General features: G+C 60.8%; 1 protein-coding gene across 4 annotated transcripts in view; it reads right to left on the bottom strand.

The window, feature by feature from the left end:
* The window catches only part of ELFN2 (extracellular leucine rich repeat and fibronectin type III domain containing 2), a 52,580-nt gene extending 30,637 nt beyond the window's left edge, over positions 1 to 21,943 (bottom strand). For 2 of the 4 annotated variants that reach the window (XM_004743174.2, XM_013051591.2), the window contains exons 1-2: positions 21,598 to 21,943; positions 12,716 to 12,883 (exon numbers count right to left, since the gene is read on the bottom strand). The gene's annotated coding sequence lies outside the window, so the exon portion shown is untranslated. Of the gene's footprint in view, positions 1 to 12,715; positions 12,884 to 21,152; positions 21,559 to 21,597 lie in introns of those variants that run through there. The other 2 variants (XM_045083902.1, XM_004743178.2) reach the window with 2 other exon arrangements.
* Positions 21,944 to 24,259: the final 2,316 nt, after the last annotated feature.

Raw genomic sequence — 24,259 nt, 5'->3', positions numbered from 1 at the left:
CCTGAGAGGCCGCCCCGTCACTACCGTGGACGACAGAGGTTGGCTGCTCCTAACAGCTCCCTCGGTGGCATACGTCAGAGGGATCTCAAGTCCAGGCCACAGTCACTCGGTCATTCTTCCTCTCGCACCAGTCTCAGATGGCCCCTCAAAGCACCTCCCCAGTCAGGTCCGGCCGTCGTCTGTTCCTACAGAACCACGCATGGCTCCCAGCTTTGCAGGTCCTGCCCAAGCTCCCACCAAGCCAAGCGTGACCTACTGCAAACTGGAACCCAGCTCTTGGACAGTCCCTCCCACCTACCACCTCCTGATTTTCAGAAGAGTCCCCAGGGTACCCCCAGCTGCGGAAGGGGGAGAGGGGCAGGGCCATGAAAGGTGGGGGCGGGGCCTGACAGGTGGGTGGGCTGCCCCCCCACCCCAGGAGGTAAGGCTGGATCCTGGGTCTGGTTGCCTTGGCAACCTGACTAATTAATTCCGATCGGCACTCCATCTGTGCCTTGGCTGGATGGGCGGTTTGGGCTCGCGGGTGTTTGTTTTGAAGCGAAGGGGTGATTAATGGGAGGGGCTGGGAGGCTGCGGTGGGGGGCTGGAGAGAGCCTGATGCCCCGGCCCCATGCGCACACTAGTATCCCCACCCCGCAAAGGAAGAGGCAGACTTGGTCCCCAGAGACCATCCCAGACCTCCTTCTCCCAAGGGGGGGTGGCTCATCCCAGCCCAAACACCGCCTGGCACAGACAACAGACGGCAGCGCCGGCGGTGTGCGAACACCAGGGCGCACACACACATGCACACACCGAGAACACGGGCTCCATAGTGAGGAGCCTTGGGATCCGACTCCAGCTTCCTGAGCCTCAGCTTCTCCATCTGCAAAATGGGCAATACCACTCCCCTCAAAAGGCTCTTAGAATCAAAGGGACAGCCCCAGCGCACCTGCAGACCTCGTTATCCCGGGGTCGGGGAAGGGTTTGTGGAGGGAGATCCTGGTGATGGAAACACCTATCAGGACCCAGAGGGTGAGTCTGAGGAACTGGAATGAGGCCAGGAGGACTGGCTCATGGCCTGTGAGAGGAGAGGGTCCCTCCAGGCAGGAGCGCTAAGGCCGGCCAAGCCCCTGCAGGTCTCAGAAGCCAGGATAAGGTTTCTGGATCTTGGCTCAAGGAGAGTGGGGAGCCAGGGAAACGCTAGGGAGTCCTGCCAAGGGAAGAGCGCAGAAGGAACTGGAGGGACAGGAGCAGAGACAGCAGCCTTTGCGGAGCTGCCATGAGGGTGGAAGGGTGACCAGAGGACCTGAGAGCAGGTCTCAGCGACACACCAGTCACCTTCAGGATGAGGACAAGAGGCTGAGTGTGGTGTTCAGGAATGACCCCCAGGGTCCAGGTGGGCAGCTGAAAGACGGCAGTGCCCACCCCAGAACAGAGAGCCTCAGAGAAGGAGCCACGGAGTCAGGACGCTGGATTAGAGCAGTCCGGGATGGAACGAGCTGAGTTTTAGGGATGCCCTCCAGAGGCAGGGCACTGTGGAGGCTGGAGACCTGGGCACCCCACCCCTCACCCCGTACACAGCTGCTGGGAGGAGCCAGAGACATACAGCGCCACCCCCAAGAGCAGAGAATGAAGATCAGGACGGGAACCTCACTCCCCAGCGACAGGCCTGTCTCCCACATGGCAGCACTTGGAGCCAGAACTCCGGGGTTCTAATCTGGGCCCCTATACCTCACCAGCTGTGAGATCCTGGGCAAGCCTCAACTTCCCCATCCCTAAAATGGACATAAAAGCAATGCCTATCCCACAGGTTGCTATGAGGAGGGCTTTCCCCTGCATCCCCCAGTGGTGTGGGACCTCAAGGAACCTGCTCCTTCTGAGAGGGGGACAGGATACTAACCATTTTGAGCACCTACCAACAGCCAGGCCCCGCCACAGGTGTCACAGACCTAGGGTAGTGATCAAGGAGAATGGTCCGGGGCCGAACCCCGGGTCCCTGCTTACTAACTATGGGACCAGGAGTGCCCCTCCCCTCCACTTCAACATCAGCTTCTGCGAATGTAAAACGGGTGGGTATCTGCCCGTGGTGCGTAGGATTGTTGTGAGCGTGAAAGATGAAAACACATGAGTACGTGTCACCTGCCTGGCACACAGGAAGCACTAACTAGATCCTCATTACAGTCTTTGCTAACGTTCCTCTCAATAACCCAAAACAGCGAACGTAGTGATCCCAGTATAACAAATGAGAACGGCAAAGGCCTCACTTACCCTGGCATCCAGGACCCAGACTGGCCACCTTCTGATCACAGGCTCCTCCCTCCCTAGCCCAAATGCCCGGGACAAGGCCACGTGAGATTGCCTGGGTCGGAACCCTGCCCTAGCTGCTCCGAGCTGTGTGACCTTGGACAAGTCACCTCACCTCTCTGAGCCTTAAGTTCCTGACCTAAAAAATACAGGGTCCTATCCTTGCACAACTGAGTGAGGAGGACTCAACAAGGAGATACACAAAAGGTGTTCAGCCCAGGGAATGCATACAGCAGGCGCTCGACAAAGGACAACGATTATGATTACTGATCGGATGGTAAGACTTGAAGGAAAGAATGATGGCCCACAAGCACTCCAGTGGGGTCCTGGGAGTGATGCCCTGCCCCCAGCCAAGCAAGCATATCCCCAGAGGGCTGCAACCTGGGGGTCCACACCAGGTGCAAATCCCACCCCAGCATTCCTCCACCAGCCCCACCGCAGGACCCCAACCGGGCCCCTGTCCACCCCCACCCATCACCCCCACCACCTCCACAATTGAGCACCCAGCCACATGGGCACCCACCCAGCCCCGTGACAAGCCCACAGCCCCTCCCTTCCCCCCACTCCGCATCTGCTCAATTAGGGAAACTGGGGAGTGAGGGAAACAAAGACTTAATTTCTGAGCTAATCAGCCTGCCTCATGCTAATTACCATCCTCCCGGGCATTAGGGCAGGCTTCCTCGGGGAGGCAGGGGAGGCTGGTCCCCAGGAATGACACCCCCTTTCCCCCCAAGCCGGAGACAGCCCAGAAATGGCAGAGGGGGGGAATCAGGATGCTCGGGCAGGGATTTCAGTGTGCCACTTGGTGTGTGGCCAAAAGGAGGGGACACAGCAGGGGACATGCCTGGGGCAGTGTCCCTTGGGCAGGTCCAACCCTCCCAGAACCCCCTTGCGGGATTCCTGCCCCATCCTGGGGGCAGCCACAGACGGCGGAAGCCCCAGAACAGGCGTCCCATTAGGTGTCCAGCCCACGGCCTTGGCAGAGAGATGGACAGATGGATACTTTTAAGCTAGAAAATTGAGTAATGATCAGAGTGAAGCTTTTGGACCGAGGCATAGAGCAAGCGCACTGAGCATGTGTCTATGTGCGCAGGTGTGTGCATGTCCACTTGTACGTGTGTGTGTGCACGTGCTACACGCATCCATGAGTGCAGAGAGCAAGAAGGTTTGGGATCGGAAGCCAGGACGTCTGGGCTCTACTCCCCCGCTCTCCTCTGGATAAGTCCCCGCCCCTCTGAAATTCAGCCTTTATGGTGGGAGAGCAGGAAGGGCTCATTGCTAGGTTCCCTTGATCAACCAATGTGTACTGAGCGCCTACTGTATGCACGCCAGGCTCCTGGCTGGGCAAGGTTTCTGCTCCCCTGCTTTCCACTGTCCAGTGTCCCATGTTCCAATCAACACAGCGTGGGATGGACAGAAGCCAACACAGCAAGGCACTGACCCCATGGAGACAGGCCAGGGCAACCAGGACGGGCTACCAAAAGCAGGGTCTCTCCCTATATTTCTTAGACAAGGTCCTGCCCAGCAATGAAACTTCAGATAACTGGAACTCCCTGCGGGCCCCGGAGCAAACCCCTTCCCCTGCCTGGGCCTCAGTTTCCCCATCTGCAACAATGAGGGAGCAGAGGCTGTATCCCAGCCCCCCCAAAGCAAGGATTCTAGGTCTCCCCATCATGGCTGCGTGTATGTGGGGGACACCAGGGGTGGCGGTATGCCCCAACATACATGCACACACAGCTGACTGTCCCAGCGCTGGGTCCAGAAGCACGACAGACACACCAGAGGGAGAGATGTGCCCAGTGATGAGGCTGTCTGTGTGCCCCCCTGGAGGCTCCCAGTCAAGGCTCCTAAGTCTGCACGCTCAACTCTGCTGGCACAGGCCACCCCTGAAACCGCCTCCCTCTCCCCTTGTCACGGAGCCCTCATAGCTGGCCACCACGTCCTGAGTCCCTGCCACATAGCTGGGGTCCCCTAGGCCTCACCACACGGAATTCCCACCACAGCCCTGCCAGGTAAGTACCATGACCCTGTTTCACCAAGGGGGGAACTGAGGCTCAGCCAGGTCAAGTGACTTGCTCGGTGAGTGACGAGCTGGACACTCGAGTCCCACGGGATCCCAAGCTGCCATACCTACCGTGGTCCAGGACCACCTTCCTGGACCTCCCTCAAGGCTCAGACCAGGGCTCTAGGCTGGCCCAGACCCTGAAGGAGCATTGCTCCCTGCAGACCCTCAAGGGCTCCCACAGCAAGGTGCTTGGGGGCAGAGGCCCTGGGAGTCAGATAGCCCAGGTTCAAAATCCCAGTCTCACCACTGACTCACTCTGGGACCACAGGCAGGATCCTGAACCTCTCTGCCCCCTCAGTTTCTCCATCTGTAAAATGGGGATCATGACATTTTGTTGGATTGTTGTGAGGACTGAATTTCTGTAAAGCTCTTTGAACAGTGCCTGGCTTGTGGGAAGCATTCTTTGGGCCTTGTTAAATCAAAAGAATAAATGAGTCCCTTGAGCTCTAAGGACAGCCAGAGAATTGGGTCGCCCAGAGGGCAAGGGGTACAGCTGAGATTCAAACCGTAGGTCTAGGACTCCCCGGTCCAATACTCACTCCCTATAGCACCAAGGTAGCTCCAGCTCTGCTAAGAGAATGAAGACGTCCCAGGACTGACCCTGGCTCGGGCCCCAGGAGGTAGGCAGAGGCTGTATGGAGACAGAGGTCAGAACACAGGCTGGGAACCAGCCCCTGTGCCAACTTCTCTGCCTGACTCCCAGCTCCAGAAAGCCAGGGCCACCCAGGGGCCCCGGGCAGCCAGGTGCCAAAGCAGCTTCCCTCGGTGCCAAGGGCCGGAGGCCGGGGGTCCTGGGCCACAGCAGTCAGGGGATGGCAAGGGGTACTACGGCCTTCCAGCAGCTGCCACAGCATCCCCAATCCCTAGCATTCTGCCCCAGGGACAGCCAAGGTCCCACAGAGCCCCACCAGCAGGAATCACACCCAGAACAGGAGTCCTCTCTGAAGCCCTCAGCCAAGAGTGGACCCAGATGTCCACAGGCACCCTCAGAAGCTGATCCCCACCCACGAGCCCACCCACATCACCGAGCGCCCACCCAGGTCAAGGGTGTGAGAATCTGAAATCATGCCGTGTTGGTGAAAGTGGAAATTGTGCAACCAACCCAGCCCCCCAACAGGGAAATGGCCGTGTAAGGGGGACCTCGGCCAAGGCAGAGCCAGACAGACCCCCTCTGGGTCCCCGAGAGCAGAGGTGCAGAGTGTGGAGTCGGGGGCGCGGGAAGGGGGAGAGGCTGCGAGGCGAATCCCAAGGAGGTAAGGACAGATGGCACACATGTGTTTGCAGGGGGCCTGGAATCACAGGGAAGGACCCCACCAGGCCCCAGCTCGTCGCTCAGAGAGCACGCGTCCATTCCTTAGTTAGGAAGCAGGCATCTACACTCACATGTTCCCCTTTACACATACACATTACAACACCCAACGAACACACAAGAATCACCCCGTGTGCATGTGCGCACATCCAAGCAGCCAGCCAGCCATCTTCCTCGCATGGCCCGAGGAAGGGACACCACAGCTGCCACAGAGATGGGCAGAGTGGAGAGACAAAAGACCTAGAGAAGACGGGGAGACACAGATGGAGTAAGAGACAAGCAGCAGAGCCAAGAAAGCTCCGCTCGGGCCCAGGGGGGATGCGATCCGATCCGAAGCGGCCCAGGGGCCCCAGGAGGGGACTGTTCTGAGTCTTCCTGGGTTCCACCCTCAGCCCGGCCACTCACCGCCCAGTGACCCTGGGCCAGTGCCTCTCTGGGTGTCAGGATGCCCAGGAGGACAGGGCAGGGGATGGAGACCCTGTGCGCTCTGACCCTCCAGCACTCCAGGGTCCCAGTCCCCCGCCGAGGCCCGGCTCCCACCTCTCCTCAGGCCCCTCACGGTCTGCAGGCTGCCCCCCAACCCCGCCACAGGCCTGGGGGGGGGGGTCTCTAGGGACAGCCCTGTTCCTCCTCCCTGGAGCTCCCCCTGAATCCAAAATCCAGAACAGAGAGTCCGGGTCAGCTGCCGTCTTAGCCAAGCCAGGAAGCCCCTCCCCCGCTGCAGCCACCAGGGCCAGCAGGATCAGAGAGGGGAGGAGCAGGGCAGTGACCACGCATCACGCGTGCCTGTAGGGGAGCAGATGATGCTGCCGGCCTGCTTTGTCCCACTTAATCCTCATGAAGAACCTTGATCCCATTCTGTAGATGGGGAAACTGAGGTTCGGAGATGGCCTGCCCAGAACCACGCAGCCAGCAAGAGGACGAAGAAGGAGCTGGCAGGGAGCGCAGGCCGCCTACTCCAAAACCCAGCAGCAACTGTCCACATCTTGTCCGGCAGGTACTGGGGAGAGTAGGAGGGGCCAGGCGGACACCCCCGCATTTCCTAAACTGGCATCCCAGGCCTCGGGACACCATGCACCACAGCCCAGCCCCAACAGCCTGAGAGGGGGCGGCTGGGAGGGCCACTGAAGCCCTGCTCCCCTGCGCCTGCCACCGGGAACCCCGACAACAGACAGAGCGAGCATGTACCGAGCACACACTGTATGCCAGGAGCCGGCCCCAAGCACTCTAGAGTATCAGTCCTCGGAGGCGGGTACTATTTTAATTCCCACTTTGCAGAGGCCTGGCAACTTGTTAGGGTAGAACAGGGAATGGAACCCAGGCCTGGGCCCACAGGCTTGAGCAGTGTGTCACCCCATCTCACAGACCCAGGACTTTCCTGCTCTGACTCACCTACCCCAAGCCAACCCTCCAGGATGTCAGACAGAGGCAAGAAGGGCCTCCTTCCTCCAGTCCCTGCTCAGCTCAAGGGCTCCCAAGCCACCATCATATGGGGTACCTGCCCTCCTCTGCCGAGCCTTCTATGGCCCGTCTCTTCCCAGCATGCTCGGGATCCTCAGCCAGCTCCCTGAGCTCTGAGCAGAGAGGGGAAGGTCTGTGTCTCCCCATAAACCTCAGATGATATCCTCGGGAAGAGGAGCTGGGTCTCGGCCTGAGGCCCAGAGACAGTGTCAGATGAGCCAGAGTCACACAGCAAGTCAGAGGCAGGAAGGAGAGCTATGGCCCTTGGCTCCCTGTCACAGCTCAGCACAGAGTCTCCCTCCCTCCTGTGTTTGTAAACCTTGAAGCTAGGTTGGCTGAGCTGTGACCCAGTGCAGAGGCAAAGGGGCGGGGCGGGGGTAATGGATTTTTAGCAACTTCTAGAATGCCTCAGGCCTCACCAACCATGCAGTCCCCAGCAGTCCTATGGCCTGCTCTGTGTAAACAGTCCTCACGCAACCCTGTGTAATTCCAGCCCCTGCAGGAACCCAGCGCTGTCTGCAGGCAATGTCCCCATTTCACAGATGAGTAAACAGAGAGACTCAGGTGCACAGGACCACTCAGGATCGGGATGGAACCCACTGTGTCTTGCTTCCAACCACAGAACCTGCCTGCCTGGAGCCCCTGCCCTAAATCTAACCCCTTCCCAATCCTTAGGCACTGCCTCTTCCAGGAAGTCTTCCCGGAACTCGGGGAGCCCCCACTCAAAGGAATTGTGCTTTCCTTCTACACTAAGGAAGCAGATTGAGCCTCTGCCCTCAGACTAGGGCTCCTGGGAGACGGGGGACTCCCTGAAGTCAGGGCTATGACTCCCCAGACAAGGATCCTGATGGCCCAGTCTTCCCCCACTCCCAATCCCCCACTGGAAGACCAGGGACTTCCTGAGGCCAGGGCCACCACGCTCCCCTTCCTTCAAACTAGGAAGTAATGGGGGTGAGACTCCCCCTGCCCCCCTCCTGCACCCCCACGCACACAGCCCTCCACCCAGAATATAACACTCTGCCCCAATGGTACAAGCAGGACCCCTCCTCCTATCCCTCTCCCTCCTGGCAGTCCTCCAGGCCTGGCTCGTACCAGGCAGCCTACTCCCCTCCCCCGGGCCCTGTCCATGAATCCCACCTCTGTTGGGCACCACAGACCCCCCTTTCTCCTCCCCAAACAAATGGGGTCTTGAGTGAACCACTGGGATTGCACACAAGGCTAGATCTATTCCCTGGGCTAATGTCGCTGCCAGCAGGGGGCCGGGGGGGCGGCCCAGGCAAGGGGTGGGGGGCATGGGGGAGCAGGCTGTCCATGCCACAGTCTCTCTTGAGGTCCAGCCTCCGAAATCAGGTCTGGTGGGGCTGGGATCAACAGCTCACTCCCTGGGTCACCTCAGAGTGGACCAGCCCCAGACGCCTCCAAGGTGCCTTCCCTCCCAACAGGGCAGGCAGGAGCCTCTGGGCCCAGGTCCAAATTCCTGCTCTGTGCCCCATGGAGAACTTCTCCAAACCTGAGGCAGGTCATCTGTAAAATGGGCCTAACTAGACCTACTCTGCCTGTGCTGCTGGGACTATGAATGCGGACACAGACAGCAATGTCCCCAGCACGAACTAAGAGCCCCAAGAAAACCAGTTTCCTTCTTTCTTCTATTTTTCTCTTTGAGGTGGGGGGAAGACAGGCAGGGTGAGAGCCCAGGCTGGCAGGGCAGAAAATGGCCTTTTCCAAGCAGTATAAACCTCCCTATTCAGAAGTCAGAAGCTCAGTTCCCTCAGGAAGGAGCGATGGAGCCTCCCAGGACTGGGGTAATTCAGGAGAGGCTGCTGGTCTTCCCTGGGGAGAGGGCCTTGGAGTCAAGCTTGCAAATCCAAAGCTCCAAGTCCACCGCCTCCCAGAAGCCCATCTAGATAAGATATCATTTCCATTTTACAAACAAGTAAACTGAGACACAGAGTGGGTAAGTAATTTGTCTAAGGGCACACAGCGGCTGAACTGATGACTCAGGCTGCTACCAAAACCTCTTCCTTATGGCAGGCAGGAGCTGTCCCCGCTTTGGAGCCTTTCTGCGGTGTTGCCTCTGTGGTCAGAGTGGAGTCCGAACTCTCCAGTTTGATAGGCCAGGCCCCCAGCAAGGCGATGTAGTGGAGCAGAAAAAGCACCTGACCCAGAGTCAGCGCGCAATTGGGGTTCCGAGGCCAACTCGGCCACCAACTCCCCGCTGTGTCTCTGGGGCCAGTTGGCCTGGCCTCCCCAGGCTCAAGGGCCTTGTGGCTAAGATGCGAATGACAAGACTGGCAGCCCAGGGCCCCCGGCAGGGCTACCCATCCACGCTGTCATCATGTGTTGACTGAACACCTACTATGTGCCAGACCCCATTCAAGGTGCTTGGGATAGAGGGAGGAACCAGACCGAGAACGATCCGGCCCTCAAGAGCGGACACTGTGCTGGCGAAAGGGTGGATAATAAAAAAAGCAAAAAACCAAAAAACAAAAAGAGCAATTGGTTGTGTTAGGGGCTACCAAGAGAGAGAAGAAGCCCGGGGCCACAAACAGAGCACTTAGGACGGAGCTCCCTGGGGAGGCGACATGGAACAGGGACGGGGGGCCGGGGGGCAGCACGGGACAAGCTCAGGGAGCAGGTGGGAGCCCAGTGAGGGCCAGCAACTCCTGCAGAAGGACCAGCAAGTACAAAGGCCGAGGACTTCAGTGCCCCATGGAGTCTGGAGGAGGGAGGGCGCCCAGCACACAGCAGAAGCTCCAGAAAAAGCCGCCCCGTAAGCTCCATGAGTTCCTTGCCCCTTGCTTTCTTCCTCTGGAAAACAGGGTGCCCAGCAGCTTCGAGGGAACCCCGTCTCTTTCACACACCTGGATTCATTCTCATTCCTCCCATTTTGCAGGTGGGGAAGCTGAGACTCCCAAGACCCCACAGCCCGTAAATGGCAACATGACAATGGGATCCGAGGTCTTGTCATCCCCAACCCTAGGTCCTGCTGGCCTTATGTGGCCTCACGGGTCACGGGGCGCTCACTGCCTCTCCTCCAGGCGATCCCAAGACAGCACTGACCGCCAGAAAGTCTCTTGGAAGGAACGGAGGTCTATGCCCTGGTTGGTTCCCCTTCTTCCACCTGGGGCCACACAGGACACCTCTCCCCCGACTTCCCGCAGGTCACTGGAAAGGCGCCGAAGGTCTCGAAAGAGCAGGGAGCCCCTGCTAGGCGGCAGACGCTGGGCTTTACTGTCACCCCCTTGCCGCACGCGGGTCAAATAAAGCTGAGCCCTATCACACCCATTGCACAAAGGAAAAAGCTGAGGTTCCCAAAAAGGTAAGAAACATGCCCAGGGCCACCCACCTAAAAAGCGGCAGAGAGAGGCTCTGAACTCAGGTCTGTGTCACTCGGAGTTGCCATGCCGCTCATCTCCCAAATCCCTCAGATGTCACTCTCTGGACCTCCTTCTCCATCCGTGGCCCCTAGGAGCAGGGAGGACTTGCTCCCGGGACACCCCCCCGCCACTCGCCTGATACGCCGTGCCCCAGGTGAGGTTAGCTGGGTAGGTTCAGGACACTTTGGGGGCCCTGAGGGAAGCCAGGAGGTGGGGGGCTTAGGCGGCAGCTGGAGGGCCAAGGCCTGTGTGAGGACAGCAGGCACCCGGGCCCCTGGATTAGACGGGCAGGGAGCACGGAATGCCAAGCCAGCCACACCAGGTTCCAGCCCCGCTCAGCGACCAAGGTGCTGTGTGGCTCCTGGAGGCCCTTCTCCTTTCCAGCCCCGCTTCCTGCGGCCAAGGCATTGCCTCCAGGGCTCCAGGGTCACAGGCAAGGACACAGAGAGGCTGACCTCCGGTGACACGTCACCACTGTTGTCCTCCCTGGGCATGTCAGAAAATCATTTTTCAATCATTTGTGGAAGGAATTATGTTGATGGTGGTAGGGTTGACACCTAACGGGGGCTCTGCTACGCACCAGGAACCACACCCGGGGCGTGACATACATTATCCCCAGGGACGACACGCCCAAGAAGCATGTGCGTCGTCTCCATTTTACAGATTGGGAAACTGAGGCCCCGGACCGTACAGCTGTCAGTGCCGGAGTCAGGATTCAAACCCAGGACTCTGCTGTCCCAAGCTGCTGCCTCCTGTAACTATTGAAGTGAAATGTTTGCTTCGGAAAAGGACCTGGGGACTGAGGGAAGAGAGAGACAACTCTCAGTGGGGTGGTCACAGAGGGACAGGCTCCCAGGGGAGGGGTCAGGACCAGTGAGTTGAGTGTTTGGGGAGACAGGTACCCAGGGGTCAAATCCCAGCCTCGGTGTGTACCTGCTGTGCAACCTGGGGCAAGTGACCTCCCCTCTCTGATGCCTCAAAGGCAAGTACCAATTCCAGGTATCCTGGAGCACAGCAAACGTGAGGTATGGGACCAAGTCACTTGGGGACAAGGAGAGAACATGCATCAGGAGGGGGGACTTGTATGCTCAGAGGCCCTGAGGAGGAGGAGGAAGGCTCCAGAAGGCAGAGGTGGGGGCACCTGGCCACAGACGTGGGAGTGAACAGGATGAACCTGGCAGTGAAGGGCGCCGCTCATACCCACCCACTGGACCTCCCTCCCCCCCAGAGAACTCTGTGTCAGCCCAGGAGCCCAGCAGCACCAAGCCCAGGGCTGCAGCCCCTCCCTGTAACACCGCCAACCCCCCCCCATGGAGCCCCCACCGCCCCACTCACTCCCGCCCCCTGCAGGGCCCCCCCAGAGCCTCCAGCACCGGCCCTTCCTCAGGGCCCTCAACCTCTCCGCAGCCACGGCTCCTCCACGTGGGGACCACCTCGTCCTAGAGACAGCATCTCCCTCTCCTTAGCAACCAGCAACACCGTGCCCAGACAGCCAGCCTCCTCCCTCCGTCTCCCCCTCTCTCCATGGAGACCACAATGCCACAGAGGCGGCTCCCTCGCCAAGGCAACCACCGTCACTCAGCACCCGCCCGGACCACAGCTCCCTCCACGTGGCCACCACCAACACTGCCGTGGTGACAGCGACAGCCTCTCCTCTTGGGGCAGCCACCAGCCCCAGCCGAGACCAACAGCTCCGGTCTGCCGGCGGCCTCCAGCTGTCTGACTGCTCTCCCCGATGAAATCCCTGACACCAGTCAGGCCCCATCTATCCTGCCCCGCGTCTCAGCTCCCAGCCCCTCAGTCTGCCCCTCCCGACAATGGAGAGACTCCCTCCCCTCCTGAGGGAGGAAAGGAGACCCCGGAAACCCCGGTCCCCACCCCAGCAGCCCCCTCCGATGCCCCGGCCCACCCACTGAGGTACAAGAGGCCAGGCCGAGGGGCAGGAGTGCGACTTCCTCCCTCCCACCACAGGGAGCCTGTCCCGGCCCCCAGAAAGGCCTGCCACTCTGCAGGCAGCCCGGGAGGAAGGGAAGCTTGGAGAAGCAGGTGGGGGCGCCCATAGCAGGGGTGCGGGGGGCGGGGGTGGTATTGCCGGGCAAGACAGGAAGAGACCAACAGGCGACAGGCCTGGCTACACCACAGTTCACAAGGCCAGGTCATGTGAGCCAGGCTCACACGCAGCCACACGCTCGCACACAGTCAGAAGGACCCTGTCCTTACCGATGTCTGCGGGCTAAGGGGACCCTCCGGCCCACGAGGCTCTATCCCGGGCCCGGTCTCAGGGAGGCCCCCGCAGCGGCGGCGCCCGGCGGCGGCGGCAGGAGCAATGGGGTCCCGGGTCCTGGTCCAGCTCAGGCGGCGGCAGCTTCTCACCCAGGTCCTCTCCTTCTGCGAGGAGGAAGCGAGGGGGAGAAAGGGGAGGAGGGAGAGGAGAGGAGGAGAGAAGGAGGGGGAGGGGGGCAGCAGGAGGGGGGGAGGGAGGGAGAATGCTGAAGTCTTGAAGGGTACACTCACTTCTTTCTTAGGTTTCCCATGGCAACCAAATATACCACAAATGAATATCAGTGTGAGAGAGAGGGAGGAGGCCGAGAGAGCGGAGGGATGCAGGGAGATGGAGGCCGGGATGGAGGGAGACGGGAGACATGGAGGCAGGGAGGTGGGGACATGGAGGCGGGGAGACCGGGGAGATGGAGGCGGGGGAGACGGAGGCTCGGAGAGGGAGGCCGGGAGGTAATGCGATGGAGGCTGAGAGATGGGGACATGGGGGCTGGGAGATGGGGAAGGCCGGGTCCCCCTCCTATACGCCCCATCAGGTTCAAGAGTAAGAGGAGAGAAGGGGCCACAGGACATCTTTCACTCCCTCCATGGTTCCCGGAGCAGGGGCAAGCAACAAATGGGTAGTTTCGGGGAGCGGAAGGGACCCCATTCCTCCGACCCCACCCCAGTCTCGCTCATGCTCCTGAGTCTGAGGCTCTTCCCACGTCCCAGCCAGACACCCCACTCAGTCCTGGACACACACAGCATACCCGGGTGGGGACGGTCCCCACACCCTCCCACTGCCACTCCCTGTCGTCCCACACACAGCCCCTCCCTCCGCACATGGGCAACCACACCACCCTCCTATCAGTCACCCCTACCCCAACCGGACCTACTCCTTCTACCACTGGGCCCCAGGCCCTCCGCTGCAGGGAACAAGCAACCCTCCAGCCCGTGCCATCTCTTTGATGACTCGCACACACCCATTCTCCCAGTGTGCCTACAGCCTACACCCTGCTGGGCACCATCCGGTCATATGCACTCATACACCCTAAGAGTAATGCACCTGCCTGACCTCCCCTGGCAGAGACACACACTATTCCGGACAGATGTGCCTCCACCCAACCTTCTCCCAACTGTGCGCACACGTACACGCGCACACACTGCCTCTCTGCCCTCAGAGGCCCCTCTCCCTGCCTGGCCCGCACCCCCCACCAGCCCAGATGGTCCTCCCAGCCTGCCCTCACAGGCAGGGGGCTCACACCTTGGCCCCCTCAACACCGCCATTCATAAACATACATAGACCCTCCCAGCGCGGGCAGCTGGCGGCCCTGGAACACAAGTGCGCACGCGCGCCCTGCGCTGCCCGGCTCAAAGGCAGAGCACAAGGACGCACCAGCTGGCTCCTGTAAAGGGCTCCCAGGCCCAGGTCCCCCAGGGATACCTCCTCCACGCTTAACCCGGAGCACTGTGGCCAGCAGACACCCTGACACACACACACACACACGCCAGCACCCACAGGACACTGAAGAGCAACTAACACCAGAATCCCACATCCCCTCAATTGGACATGTGCACAGAGACCCAGATGCACCATCCACAGCTGCCCACAGAACCCTGATATAGCAGCGCCCACCTGAACACGTGGACTCACACAAGTGCCACCATGCTTGGGGCCAGGGCACAGATAGCCCTCAACACACCCCTGGAAACGCACTGGCGCCCATTCCCAGTGGACCACCCACGGCAGGGACTCGTGCTCCACCATACACACCCAGACAGACATGCCCACAGGCACGGGGGGCCCATACACGGCCTCACAGGCCAACGCACACGGACCCCCGGCACACCAGCGTACTGGGGACCGCTCCCTGACACCCCACCTCCCTCCCCACCAGCACACGCAGGGCCACACCTGCACACCCACTGCACCGCACTCCCAGGGCAGTTCTCGGCGGTGCCCCCCCAACCCCATCCTGTCCACACCCACCTAACACACATACCCAACAACACATAGCCAACAAGTCACAGGCCCTTGATCGGGTTGCCCCTCCGCCCCCTGCCCCGGGCACGCGCCTGGGCCTGCCGCCAGCCCCCTGCCCAGCGCCCGCGGGTTTACGATCCAGCGCACCGTGCAGAGCCCAGAGGCCGTGAAATTGGCTGCGAGCTGCGAGGGATGCGGCTGGAAATTCTAAGCAAAGGGAAGTAAGGCAGAACCCCGGCTGCGGGCCACGGTGAGGGCGGGGGTGGAGGGGGTGCGGGCAACCCCGGGAGGGGGCTCCCTGTGCGCGCCCCCGCCCACCCTGCCGCCGTGCACGTGCCCGTGCCCTGCTGGGCGGAGCCGGGGGAGGGGCGGGGAGCGGTGCGCTAAGAGCTGCGCGGGTGCACCCTGGGGGCCTGCCCCTTGTGCGCACCGGGGATGGACACCCGCTCACCGCCCGGCCCATCGCCACCTGCGTGGGCCAGAGCGCCCACCGGATGACCGGCCTCGGGCCACAGCTTCGCGACTGTGCAACTCTGCGTTGCCGCCTCCGGGAGGCCTTCCGGGCTCTCCATCCTCCTCTGGCTTTTCTGTTCCCACCTCCACCACCTGGCGGCCTACAGCCTCTGCTCACAGGCATAACTCCAGGCTCAACTCCACCAGCACCCCGGCACCAGAGGAAGGGAGAGGGAGGGCATGGTCTCTCTCCAAAACGCTGGGCAGGCCCTCGCTGGTCTCACCTCACCTGCCCCGCATTTCATGCCTTTACCGGCTGTGCGGCCTTGAACCGCTGACTCTGCCTTCGCTTCCTCGTCTGTGCAACAGGAACGATGCAGAGGGTCGTTCTGAGGATTTGCTGAGGGCCATTGGGCAAGCTCAGAACAGCAGCTGGTGAACATGGAGATGATTAGTACCGGCCTGGTCTTCCCACAGACCAGGGCCACACAGAACTGACCCCAGGCTCCTCTGCAAAATGCAGATGCCTTTGGTGCCTCCCCACCTGTGTGGAAAGATCCAGAAGACGCAGCCCCCTCAGCTGCCCTCCAACCAGCAAACATGGGTGAATTCATATTCTGGAAATGCATTAAAATGCAGGTTCCCGGGCTGCACATCGACCCTCCTGAATCAAAGTCTCAGCTGACGAGGCCTGAGAATCTGCATTTTTAACAGCACCCAGAGACAGTGGTGCTCCCTGACAAAAAGGATAACGTTCCCTTTCTTTTCTTTTTTTAAAGATTTTATTTATTTATTTGACAGAGAGAGAGGTCACAAGCAGGCAGAGAGGCAGGCCAAGAAAAAGAGGGAAGCAGGCTCCCTGCCGAGGAGAGAGCTTGATGTGGGGCTGCATGTGGGGCTCCATCCCAGGACCCTGAGATCATGACCTCAGCCGAAGGCAAAGGTTTAACCCGCTGAGCCACCCAGGTGCCCCTAACGTTCCCTTCCTTAGCCCAAAGTTGACCGTCCTGTGTAATGGAGCCCCTAATCGCATTCCAGACTCATCTTCCCAAAATCCACTCCAGGCTTTCCGACCTCCAGACCTTGGCTCCTAATGGTCTCTCCACTTGGCCTGCCCCCACCCAGAGCTGGCTGGCCCTCCTTCACCGTCCTCAGGCCAAAATTAAACAAGATAATAAATAGCCAGTGTGGAGCCCCGTGCCTGGCACCCAGCAGGTGTGCAGTGTCCGGGACCCTACCAGGGGCGAGCAGACAAATAGAAGCGGCCCACCCAGCCTCTCCCACACTCAGCTCTCCAGGCTGCCTCGGCACCTGCCCTTGCAGCCTCCAAGGCTGGCTCCCTCGGGGTCAGGTCACAGACAACCAAGAACCACCCCCTGTCCCTCCAGCCCTACTGTGCGTAGGCCCCACGCTGGGCACTTGGCAGATGCTCCACGTGTCTCATCTCTCTTCCAGATGTTCCACGTGACTCCTCTCCATGCGTTCCTGCCTGAGCCCCGGGGCCCCACAGTTATCCCTGGGTGAGATACGCTTGTGCATGCATGCACGCGCGCGTGTGTACTGAATGCAAAATGCATCAGTCCATCCTCAAAATAGCACAGAGATAAGAGGAACTTGCCCAAGTCATTTTTGAGGGCCTACTAGTCTGCGCCTGTGTGGAGCTGACATACTAGCAGAAGAGACACAGAGGGAACAGCTAAACAACCAGAACCGTGAACCTCCCCACACAGCCCCATAGCGAGAAGCACGGAAAGCAAAGGAGGTGGCCGGCCAACCCCGCCGCCTGTGTCTCTCCACCATCCCAGGAGAATTTCAGAGAGAGGGGGACCCAGCCAGGCCAAGAAGGGAAACTGAGGCAGGTGTGAGTCTTGGGGCTGGGTCCGGAGCGGGCTGGTTGGGCAGCCTTTTGGAACTGCTCCCCGCTGCACCCCCCCCCCCGCCCCAGCATGTACCGGCATGCACAGAGTCCCACACATACACTTACTCACATACATGCACAGGTGCACAGCAGACATGCCCAGCCCCCTCCCAGGCCCTCTGCACATTCTAGCTGGGGGGACAGGCAGCTCCCAGACCCTTCTCACACTTCCGTGGGGTCCCCCAGCCTGGCTCCCGACACAGTTTCTACGTGTTTCAGGGGGTGAACGGAGAAGCTGAAAGAAGAGGGAGGGATACACACATACACACGCACACAGCCCAGGACCCACTCCAGAGAACCAGGAATGAATAAGGGAGACAGATGGGAAGGGGGAGGGAACTCATCTAATTGACACCTACTATGTGCCAGACACAATGCTCCGCACTTGACATTCTCTTACGTAACCGCACTGGAAAAGTTAGGAACCCAGCATCGTTATCCCCACTTTATACTGAGGAAGCAGGGCCTCCTGGAAGGGAACTTACTCACCCAAGACACACACCGTTAAAAAGAGACAGAATTTGGACCCTGGGCCCCTACTCTTTCGCTGACTGAGAAATCAGGGGGAGAGGATGGTAGAGTGGCCCAAGGGGACTGTCACTGGGCTGTGATAGCCTCGGAGCCTGGAGAAGATACTGATCTGGGAGCAGCACCCTCTCCATCACTCAGGGGAGCCCCCAAAAGACCCGCTGGTGCTCGGTGCTGGGGGACAACAAGAGAGCGTGCTGCTGGCTTCGGGGATGTCACAGGTTGCCCAGGAGTGGGGGGAGCACAGAAGGAATGTGGAAGAGGCCTGAGACCCTAGAGCCTTCCTGCCCCTCTGTTCCTGTGGCCACTGCCACACCCACTGCTTCTCCTGCTGACAGATGAGCAAGGCAAGGCTTGGAGAGGCCCCTCGCCCTGGGACACCCCAAGATGGAAAGGTCCCCTGGCAGAGATGTGGGACTTCTGGTCCTCATTCTGCTGCTGTGTGGCCCTGAGCCGATCTGTAACCTCTCTGTGTCTTGTACAGGAGATGAGGAATGGGAATGGCTGAGTTGCAGAAGGTTTGGTGGGGATTAAACACTTACAAAGAGCTTCACCCTGGGCCTGGCTCTTGGGCTCAATGAATATTAGCTCATATTATTATTATTATTATCTCTGTAATGATTGCTGCCAGCGCACCCAGCAGCTGAGGCCTGCCAAGTGGCTCCCTAGCCCTCAGGGCCTCTCCGGGGCCTTCCAGGGGGCTGTCTGCTCACCAGAGGGGAATGGGCTCTATTATTCCAACTCCCAGCACCCCCCACCATCCTCCCCGCGCCAGCCCATAATAATGGCAGTGACTCTGCCCCCGAAACTCATTGAAGGTTAATTCAATAGGGGATCAGACAGGGCAGTGAGAGGCAGAGGATTGAGTTAACCTTCTAGACTACTGGTTAAGGAGGCTCGGGCTTCCAGGCAATCCTGTTTCCTGGCTTTCTGTTCCACACGGCCTGGGGCACCACTGCAGACTGTGGGGGGATGGGCCTAGGCCCAGGGGGTGGGGAGGGCACTGTAGCAGGAATGGGGAGGGTGACTACGATGGGTACCTCCCAGCCCGTGGGCATGGATCCCACACTTTCACACTCACTCCCCCAGCCTGCAAGACTACAGCTGCCGCCTCGCAGACAGAGGACAGCGTCGCTGACCCCTGTGTCACACACAGCCGCTCAGCAGAGATGTCACTGGAAGAAGCTTGTGGGGTAGAAAGACAAGCAAGAGGGGGCTGGGGGGGTAGAGGCAGCCTCTATGGTGGCCAGCTACACCTTGGTCTTGGGCACTCCCCATCCCCAATGCACAGAGCTCCCTGTCCATAAAAACAAAGACAGTGCCCTGTGGGAAGGAAGCCGCCAATCCAGTGAGTGTCCCCCTACCCACTGATTTGGGGAAGGCAGATGGGGGGGGTGCAAATTCTAAGGACTCAATCAACGGACAACTCGCCTCACCCTTCAGACCTCAGTTTGCTCATCTGTCAAATGACCGCATGACAGAAGCCAGCCAGCCCCACAGGACGGCTCTGAGGATCCAAGTGGGGAGAAAGAAGTTCTTTACAAAGTTAGACTCCAAGCTGGGGGACAGGAAGCCAGGGGACGTGATGGGCCGAGCCCCCACCACAGGCCAGGCACCCGGCACCCCAGAGGCCCACCGTTCCCTGTGACACCCCTCACCTTTCCAACCACCCCTGCCCCAGATTACAGATGAGACGCCGAGGCCCAGAGAGGTGACAGGAAGGCCTAAATCACAAAGCACAGAGTAGCCACACGGGACTAAAAGCAGCAGGCCCTTCCCCTCGGCCGTGTTGTCACGTGAATTTGCACACCGTCCTTGTTGTCACATGAATTTGCACACCGTCCTTGCTCACATGAACACGGATCTCCGCGACCTGGCTTGGGCTGGTGGAGAACAGGGACTGCCGGAGGAAGGGAAGAGGCGCCCCACTGAAAGGTGGGGGGCAGAGAACAAGCCTTCAGGTAAGGGGCCCCACACCCACCTGGGGCGTCTGGAGAGGGACCCTCTCCCTCAGGGACCCCGTCCTCCTCCCCCTCCCACAGCTCACAACACGGGGGACGGAGGCACATGCGGCCACACGCCCTCCCTGTTGACATCACACACTCTGGCTGCTGGGGGTGACCCCTCACACTGCTATCCCAGTGACGTCACTGGCAGCCTGCCGCTGATGTCACACCCAGAGGTTCTCACTGACGTCACACCCACAGGCCCATGCTGGCATTACGCACGCTTCTCCCCAAGACACCCCCCCTTTCAATTACTCCTCTTTCTTGTTGCCCAGATGCAGATGGCCCAGAGGTCACCACCCACGTACACAGTCTGAGAGTCACCACTCACTCTGGACAGGCGTTCACAGACATAGCCTGTGTGTGTGCATTCCTCATAGGACACACGTTTATGCGTGTGTGCAGGCCCACGGGCCCTGCTGATGGCTGAGACCCGCTACGTCCCACAGGTGCCTGGCAGGCCAGGGGTAGAGGTGTGCGAGCCCTGGACATATGTGTGCGCGGGCAAAAATCCCCCCCGCCCCACCCCCATGATGCGGCTCTGTGTATGAAAATGTCCCTCAATGACTAAATCAGGCAGCCCAGGGCTGGCAGCTTCTACCACATTCCTCCAGGTGTTGCCAGCACCCCCTCCTCCTCCCCCAGCCCCCCAGCTTCTCTCCTCCTCCAACAGCCTGGGCTGCTGACAGCAGCAACAGCCGCAGCCAGGACACACACACACACGTACTCCAGTCCAACACCTGTGTCTCGGCAAGGGCGGGCGGGGGGCAAGGGGACGGAGGCAGTGTCCTCCAGAGGTGGCCACTGGGCTAGGAAGGGTTCAGAGGAAGGGGCACAGCACGGAGCACAAAGCGATAGAAAGTACCCTCAAGTCCCACGTTCCTCCTGAGCTCAGTCGAGGGCCAGCGCCACCATCCCCTTCCTGGCTCTCCTTGGGCATGCCTGACACACTGTGGCTGCTTCTGTCCTGGACACACACTCCCCGAGTGCACACACGTACACGCATACCAGCTCCGTCCCCTCCAAACAGTCCAAGAAAACCCTGCTGGACCACAGACTCTGTGTGTGTGTGTGTGTGTGTGTGTGTGTACAGAGAGAACAGGGTCCACCCCTGCACAGAGCTCTGTGTGCACACACACAGGGCACACACATCCCTCCCCACGTGCACACGCTGCCCCACCAGCCAACACGCCCACCCTCCCCCGCCCCCATCTTCTGCCAGTCACTGGAGTCCACACACACACACACACACACACGCAGCCTGTGGCCCTCCCTGCCAGAGCTGCAGTCTGTGCCGATTCCTGCTGCTTCCCGGGGCTGCCTCCCTGCTTGCCCCACACCAGCACCACGGAGAAGGGAGCAAAGCCTTTGCCAGGGCCCCCACCCACTTAGGGGACCCCACTCCCCGCGTCTGGTCCTCTTACCAAATCCATCGCCCTCCTGCGGGTAAAGGGGGTAAAGCCCCACCCTGCCTCCCTCCCCCTGGAGCAGCACCAACCAAACGCCCCTTACCAGCTACGAAGATGAATTGGTCGACCCCGGCAGCACTCCGTGAAACAGGGGGCCAGGGTCCCCGATTCGCAAGGATGGGGGCAGAGAGGTGCGGCGTGGCACTGACTGGTACAGCCGTCCACCATAGAGCCTCTGCACCACCCCCCAAAAAATGCTCACCTCACCGACCGTCCTCCGCGTCCTCCCACCCCGCCTCCGCCCACCACCACCCGCACTCCCACACAGGGGGGTCCCCCGGGGGGGGGGGGTCTCACGGTGATTCCCCAGACCCCGGAGCCCCTGGGGGTGGCTTTCCCGGTCTCATCCTACCCCCCATCCTCAGCTGTGCACCCCCCCACAACAAGCCCCACCCCCACTGGTGGAGGAGGGGTGCCCTCTGGTTCCAGCCCTCACTCCCACCGCCTCGCCGGCCAGCCGGCGCTCGGATCCGGAGGGATTCACTTACCTCCAGCCCAGCCGGGATCCGGGCCGAGCGCCGCTTCCGGCGGCGGCGGCGGCGGCGGCTGCGGGGCCTGCGCGCGAGTCTGAGTGTGAGCGCGGGTGCGAGTGTGCGCGGCGCCCGGCCGGGGCTTGGTGCGTGTCGTGTGTCTGTGGCGTGGCCCGCGTGTGCGTGTGTGTGCGTGTGTGTGTGTGTCTGCGAGCGAGCGTGTGCGCGCAGACACCGCCACCCCCGCCTCCCCGTCGCCGCGCCTCTGCTTCGGCGGGGCCCGCCGCCCGGGAGGGGGCCGGGGCGCAGCGTGCGTCAGGGCCCGCGGCCGGCCGTCTGTCCGTCCGCCCCGGCCCGCCCCGGCGCCCGGCTCCCTCCGCAGGCCTCTCCGCAGCGAGACCCCGCCCGCCCCCTCTCCCGGCTGGATCCTTCCACGGACACACGCGCACGCACAGACACACGGCCGCGGGGCGGGGGCCGCGCCCGGCTCCAACGTCGCAGCTGCAGCACCCGGGGAGGCGGCGGCGGCCGCGCGGACCGCGGAGCCCCCGACTCCCGGCCCCCGGCCTCGCCCCGGCCCCCATCCCGGCTCACCCCTGCGGGCTCCGGGTCCCGCCAACGCCGAGCGCATTCAACAGCTGGAGGCAAACTTGCCGTGGGGCGGGCCGCCCGAGGTGCGCAGCGCCCCCCAGCGCACGCCGGGGGACGCCCGCGGCCCCCGACTCCCCCTCCGCGGGTGGACCCCTCCTCACCTCCGTCCCGCCGCCGGCGGCCGGCGCTCCACCGCGGGCAAGCCGAGAAGTGCGGCTGCTGCGTTCCCATTTTATCGGGGAGCCAACTGAGGCTCGGGGGAGAAGAGCGACTCGCGCAAGGTCACAAAGCGAGCTTGACCGCAGAGACAGTGTTAAACTCCAGATCTATGCTTGTGCGGGGGCCCTTGGCAGCGGCTCATTACCCTTCCCCCACCCCCGACCCCCAGACGTACTTCTTAGGCCCTAGCCCCTCCCTGGCTAAGGCCCACACACCTGCCCCACCACCCCCCCCCCCCGCAAGAGGGTAGAAGCTGGGGAGGAGGAAGGAGATGCAGAAAGAAAGCTCTAGCATCCGGGCCCGTACCCCTGCACCTGGGCACACAAGCACCTGGCGGGAACACTCAGCTTGTGTCCCGCATCCACGAGGAAATGAGCGCCTTCTCTCGGCCCTGGGCATCCGCTAACCCACACACTGAAGCCCTGCCTGGAGCGGTCCTCTGCGTCTCCAACACTTTTTACGGGGCCGCATGCGCCAGTGCCTGTCCTCGGGTGGTCCACAGCAGAACGTTACCTCCGGCCGCGGGAACATCCCCTCCAGGCCAGGGATGGCAGCAACTCCCCGGAAGGAGCCACTGCCCGAGCTGAATCTCCACGGAGAAGTAGGAGTTGATCAGCTGAAGAAGGTGGAGAGGAATGTATCGGGCTGTGGGAACAGCCTGTGCAAAGGCACAGAGGCGTGAGACAGCCTGGTGTGTGTGTGCAGGGAACTCCACGGAGCTAGGCTTCACTGGAGGAGCAAAGACGTCTGGTCGGAAATTCGTCCCTCCTGTCAACGGAGAACAGGAAAGCAGGTCCGGGATGGGACTGGGAGGGGGCAGAAGAACTGGGACGCAGCCACCTTTATCTCCCCAAGCAGGAGACAGATAACAGGGTTCCAGCTCTGCCCTCCACAACCGCACCGCAGGCTGCTGGGTACACTCCTACCCACCTTTCAAGGCCCCTCCCTGCAGATCCTAAAGTGATTGTGCTGTCTCTGCTCCAAGAGGTCAAGGGCTGTCCGCAACGCGTTGTATGCACCCCCCCACCCCCCACCCCGCCCCAAGAGGGACCAGAAGCAGGGTCCCAGGCCAAAGTCCTTGCGAGAAGAACCTTCCCCCACCGCCCCGCCCACCTCAGCAGAAGACACAGCGGCCCCTGCGCCCCCTGGCGGTTGGAGCGCGCAACTGCAGAGAACTCCCTGCCACCACTCGTTTACCCCCGTGACCATGGCTCTGATGGGCAGACCCTCTTCAGAGGTGGGCACTGGTGAGGCCCGCCAAATCCGACTCAAGAAACTGAGCCATGATCTCAAGGAATACCAGGCATCGGGCGGCCAAACAGCCTCTTTTGGTTCAGCCTGGGTGACTTTCCCAGCCATCCGAAAAGGGGCAGGTCACACCCTTCTCTGAGCCTCTTTGGTGTAATAGAGTAACAAAAGCAGCCCTGTCCCAGCACAATGCTGGGCTCACTACGTGAGCACTCCCTTACCTCCTTGGGACCTCCAGGTCTCGCTGGTTTAGCTTTAGGGTGCTTTTGAGCTCTAAAATGTTCTAAGAGTCTCCCTGGAGACTGACCTTACGACACATAGCCTGGAAAGACTTTCAAACTCTTAACTTAGTCACTGCCACTACATAGAAGATCCAGTTGGCCTGGGCTAACCGATGGTCATGGTGGACCACACTATCTGGACACCGGACTGTGCTTTCTCTAGACAAGTGCCATCCAATAGAGTTTTCTGTGATGGTAGAATTTTTTTTTTTAAGATTATTTGTTTGAGAGAGAGAGAGCAGGCACAAGCGGGGAAGGAGCAAAGAGAGAGGGACATAGGAACTCCCCGCTGAGCGTGGCACCTGCCCCTGCTAAGGGCTTGATCACATGACCCTGAGATC

The sequence above is a fragment of the Mustela putorius genome, unplaced genomic scaffold, assembly GCF_011764305.1.
Source record: "Mustela putorius furo isolate JIRA1106 unplaced genomic scaffold, ASM1176430v1.1 tig00000738_pilon_pilon_pilon, whole genome shotgun sequence".
Taxonomy (NCBI): Eukaryota; Metazoa; Chordata; class Mammalia; order Carnivora; family Mustelidae; genus Mustela; species Mustela putorius.
Note: the sequence above shows the minus strand (reverse complement) of the source record. Positions and strands in the feature narration are given on the sequence as shown.